Below are 6000 nucleotides of genomic sequence, written 5' to 3' on the forward strand. Positions count from 1 at the left end.
TAGGGAAAAAAGCAGCAAGATTGTGACAAGAAAATGTTTTACAAACAAATTATTTCCATCCCAAATGAACATTTTAATGCATTTTTAAATAAAGTTTATTTGGAATTTTCAGGTCCCCAAAATTATTTTAAATTTTCTTTCTCTCTATCTTTCTCTCCTCTCTCCCTCCCTCTCTCTCCTTCCCTACATCTTTCCTATCTGAACCCTTCTCTGTCATATACACATACTCACACACAGTAAGTGTCTACTCCTTTGGGAAGGGGAGCTAAAATTTTTATATAATATAAAACACAAGTCTCTTAGGTGTATCAATTGCTTTTTTTTGACAAATGCACACACCATTAAACCTAGACTCTTATCAGGATACAGAATATTTCCATAACCACAGAAAACTCCCTTTTGCCCTTTCCCAGTCAATATCTACCAACCCAAAGGAAACCAGTGGTCTTTTCTTTTCATCTTAGAATACTAGTTTCCACTTTAAAACATATTACAAATATTATCATACCATGTGTGTTCTTTGTGTAAGGCTACTTTTGCTCAGGAAAATGTTTTTAGATTCATTCATACTGCCATTTATTTCATTCCTTTTTATATCTATATAAGAATATATCAAAGTTTATTTATCATTTTCAAGTTGACAACACCTGGGTTGTTTCCAAATTTGAGCTGTTTTGAATAGAGATAGAGATCTTACAATCTTATTAATGATGTGGTGGAAATATACTCTCATTACTTTTAGATAAATACCAAGGAATGGATTGTTTTGTGTCCTAGAGGAGGTGTATGGTTCATTTTAGGAGACTATTACAACTTTTTCCAAAGTAGTAATACTATTTTTACACTTATATCCAGCAGTGTATAAAAGTTTCTTTGTTCCAAATTATTGTCAACATTTGATGTATCCAGTCTCTTTAATTTTAGTCATCAGCTTTGTGTGTAGGAGTATCACATCTGGTTTTAATCTACATTTCCCTGATAATTAGTGATGTCAAGCATATTTTCATGGGCTTATTGGCCACTCATGTATCTTCCTTTATAAAGTGTCTGCTCTCGTGATTTGCCCATTTATATTGCATTGTCATTTGATTATCGATTTTTTAGAAAAAAAAAATGGAATCTAGATACCCATCTTATGTCAAATATATGATTTATAAATATTGTCTCCCAGTTTTTAGCCTTTGTATCAATTTTCTTAATGGTGCCTCTTTTATTGATCAAAAATTTTAACTTTGATAAAGTATAATTTAAAATTTATTTTATTCTATGATTGAGTTTTGTATCTTGTTCTTAGTTTCATGTTTACACCTATGATCCAGCTCAAATTAATATTTGTCTATAGAATAAGATTCTGGTTGAGGTTTTGGGATTTTTTAAATATGTAGATATTCAGTATTTCCAGCACCACTGGATGAAAGACTTTTCTTTTCATGTTACATTGTTTTGATATCTTTGTTTAGAAATTAAATAACCATGTACATGTAAATCTATTTCTAAACTATCTGTCTCATTGATAGTTTATATCAATATAAAATTCTTTGCCAGCACTACACTGTCTAAATTACTATAACTTTGTAGTAGTTCTCAAAGTCAAGTAAAGATTCCTTCAGCTTTGTTCTTCTTTCCTACATTGCATTTAAAAATTCTGGGTCCTTTGCTGGGAGCTAGAGGTTCCCCTCAAGGCCCACTCTTTAGTCTTCTGCACTTCTACATTCCCATACCTTCAAAGTGCTCACATGATCTCATGTTTTTATTTTCTTTTCATTTTCTTTTTAATTTATTGTGTTGACATTGTTTCAAGTGTCCCACTCAATATAGCACTCTCTACCATCCCAATCATGCTCCCCATGTGTCATGTAAAGTATCTTTCCATTTTCCTTTCATCTCCCCCTCCCCCTACTTCCATTACCTTTCCTTTCCCTCTGGGAATTGTAACTCTGCTTTCTGTACCTATGTGTTATGTATATATAATTTGGCTAATAATTTCACCTTCTTTAATTCCATCCCCACTTCCCCAATCATTGCTTACTAATGAATCTCCAAATTCTAATCTCCAGCTAAGTCCAATTCATGACCCAAGCCCATGTATACATCATCCTAAACCTCAGACATCTCTCCGTGGTCTTTTATTCTATTGATCTGATTTCAGCAAGAAAATTAAGTTTGAAATGTAAAAGTTTTCTTCTTTTATTTTATACATGACTGATCTCCTACTACAACCGTCACTCAGTCCAGGCTCCAGATGATTACAATTCATTGTTTCCTGAAGAAATTCGTATTATTGTAGAAAGAAGATTAGTGTAATTTCACTTTTACTAGAATTTAGGAGATATGCACTCTGTTTCTATCCATCTCACTCACTGCTTGATGACCTAGGATAAATCGCTTCTTCTTTTTCAGTTTTTTTTTTTAATTTATAAAATGAGTAGTTTTATAAACTGAGACTCATGGAAATAGATAAAAATGTAGTGATTACCAGAAGGAGGACGTGAAGAGGAGGGCAGTAAAAAGGGACAAGTATATACCCACATAAGTGGGATATAAAAATGAGACCCATGGACACAAATAAAAGTAAAGTGGTTACTGGGGGAGGGGTTAAGGAAGAGGGGAGTAAAGAGGAACAAATATATGGTAACAGAAGATGATTTGACTTTGAGTGATAGGTATACAACATAATCAATAGTTCAGATAATATAGAAATGTTTACCTGAAACCTATATACTCTTACTGATCAGTGTCACAATGTTAAAGTTAATTCTCTAAATAAAATTCAAAAATTAAAAAAAAAAAAACAGTTTAAACTCTATGGAGATGCTCACTTGAAATCTATGTACTCTTATTGTTCAATGTCACCCCATTAAATTTAATTTTTTAAATAAAAGTTTTTAAAATACAAAATAAATAAATAAAGGCTTTCAAATAAATAAAAAAAGAAAAGAATGGTTTTGAACTAATGATGATTTAAGACTAAGCTTTTGCCCACACTCTTGACTGTTACATGATGTGGGGTGGTGCACTCTCATGAGGAATCCCATTACGCCTCAGATAAGTGACTTTGTATCAGAGACTTCCTTGTTTGTATATTGGATTAAAATTTATGATTTCTACACTATAAAATGGGGCAGAGGAGCCCATGCAGGAGGAGAACAGAGAAAAGCTACATGGAGGAGAGGCGAAGCAGCCATTATGGTGGACTGCTGAAGGAGAAGCCAGTTTGTGCAGAAAGAAGGAGATGGGGAACAGAGGTGAAAAAGGCTGGTGAGGTAGAAACCTTTGATTCTAGGAAACTCAGATGAGTCAGTGGCTTTGGGAACCCTGAATGGAAAGGGAAGTGTTTTCCCACTGTGTGTATTTCTAGTGTAGGATTATACTGAGGATTGCTATAGTCCAAATATTTGTGTCCCCCAATGTGATAGTATTAGAAACTGGGGCTTTTGGGATGCTTGGATCATAAGAGGGAAGGCTTTTTGAAAAATATTATTACTTTATATAAAAAAGCCCCACAATTATTCATCATTTCTTTCTACATGTGAGGACACAAAGGGAAGGCTGGAGCCTGGAAGTTGGTCCTCACTTAATGGTTCTGGTTCTCTGATCTCAGAATTCCAGCCTCCAATATGGGAAGAAATAAATTTTGTTTTGTTTATAAGCTACTTAGTCTGTGGCATTGAGTCAGGATAGTAAGAACCTAGGAAAATCCCTGGGCAAGTTGAAGGGGGGAACTGAGATAAGATAATTAGACAAGGCCAAGCATTTGACCAATTTATAGAAAGCCAGTGAACCACAAGACCTTATCTTCCCTAACCAAGGACATTTTAGAACAAATGATTTATACTTCTCCTCTCTGACCAGAGAAAAAAAGCTTTAATCACCTTGGTAAGAGATATAGACAACAGAGACCAAATTAATGCCATTTGTGCAAGCCAAACCAAAGGACAGATGAAGTCAAGGGAAAAAAATAACATAGACACAAATAGAGCCAGACAGACCCAAGATAAAAGTAAAACAGTAAGTCAACCAGAAAATAATCCAAAACTTCCTCATTTTGATGAATCAACATGTTGAAAGATGCAGCTGGAAAGCTGGTGAGTGTTCTGCTAAGGCCTTCCCCTAAAACTCTCACACAGAAAAAAGAGATAAAAACACTGAAATTAAAGACCGAGCACAGCCAATGTCCCTTCTCAGGCATGAACTTTTTACTCCCTTTCCCCTAAACATCAAGGGTCTACGTAAGACTTGCAAAAAGGGGAGCAGTGGGCAGCAGGTAGCTTATCTTGGGTTTAACTCCTGAACCTGTCAACAAGGCCCTCTTTTATTTTTACTTTCCAGTGAGCTAAAAATAGCCTTGCCTTGGCCCACTCCTGCCACTGTAACCTTTACTTCCCAGCAAACTAACAGCAGCCTCAACTTGGCTTACTGTTTTTCTATAATGTTTCTAGGGAGCCAAAGCAGAACACTGCCTAGGTTCTCTCCTGTTGCTTCTTTTACACTAAGACCTTTTATGTTTCACTGCCCCCAACTTTAATAAACATACTCTTTTTTTATTTAATGAGAGAAGGGGAGGCAGAGAGACAGACTCCTACATGTGTTCCAACCAGGATCCACCAGGCAAGCCCACTAAGAGGCGATGCTCTGCCAAACTGGGGCCTTTGCTCTATTGCTCAGAAGCAGAGCCATTTTTAGTACATGAGGTAAAGGCTATGAAGCCATCCTCAGTACCCAAGGCTAACTTTCTAGAACCAATTGAACAATGGCTGAATGAAGAGAAGAGAGAAGGAGAGGTGGAAAAGCAGATGGTTACTTGTCCTGTTTGCCTTGACTGGAAGTTGAACCCAAGACATCCACACACCTGGCCAATGCTCTCCCACTGAGGCAACCAGCCAGGGCAAAAACGTACTTGTAAAATTGGATTTATTTTGTGAAATATTTCCTGTACAAAGTCAAGAAAGACTGACCTGACTCCAGCCAGTGCCTGTTTATAGAAACCAGAATGGACTGAGACAAGGTCCTTATAGGTATCTGATGGCTGATAAATATTTGAATGAAGTCCTTCCCTTAAAACATAGTACCTAGGGCCCTGGCCGGTTGGCTCAGCGGTAGAGCGTCGGCCTGGCGTGTGGGGGACCCGGGTTCGATTCCCGGCCAGGGCACATAGGAGAAGAGCCCATTTGCTTCTCCACACCCCCCCTCCTTCCTCTCTGTCTCTCTCTTCCCCTCCCGCAGCCAAGGCTCCATTGGAGCAAAGATGGCCCAGGCGCTGGGGATGGCTCCTTGGCCTCTGCCCCAGGCGCTAGAGTGGCTCTGGTCGCGGAAGAGTGACGCCCCGGAGGGGCAGAGCGTCGCCCCTGGTGGGCGTGCCGGGTGGATCCCGGTCGGGCGCATGCCGGAGTCTGTCTGACTGTCTCTCCCCATTTCCAGCTTCAGAAAAATACAAAAAAAAAAACAAAAAACAAAAAAAACAAAAAACAATAAAACATAGTACCTAGGTAATTTCAGTGTATTTATACATTGATTTTGTCCTGGACCTAGAACTGTTCCATTTCTGTACCATATTTGGAAATCAAATTCTGAAAGTAAAACCTCTCATAAAAATGGCAAAAGGATGAACTATGTTACCCTTATTATCAAAACTAAGGACCAAAATAATAAACGTCTTCCAAGAATAATTACCTTATCTGCCATAATCAGTCATTTATTTATCAAACATTTATTGAGTTCTTACTAAGATTCATGTCTATAGCACTTAGAATATAGGGATAAAATAAATATGGTCCTTGTCTTGGAAAATAATCGAGTCAAATGAGGAAGGCAAAATGTCTACAGATAAATTACCTTATTGACTGTAATGCAATATCATATTTACAAAGAATTATGGGAACATATTCTGATATATTAGCAACATCATAGCAAATATTATGGTTTATGCTGCCAGTTATGGATCTTGAGTCAGTTGAGTACCTTGGGCTGTAAGACTTGTAAGGAAAATTTATCTGCCCCTTC

The sequence above is a fragment of the Saccopteryx bilineata genome, chromosome X (genome assembly GCF_036850765.1).
Source record: "Saccopteryx bilineata isolate mSacBil1 chromosome X, mSacBil1_pri_phased_curated, whole genome shotgun sequence".
In the NCBI taxonomy this organism is placed as follows: Eukaryota; Metazoa; Chordata; class Mammalia; order Chiroptera; family Emballonuridae; genus Saccopteryx; species Saccopteryx bilineata.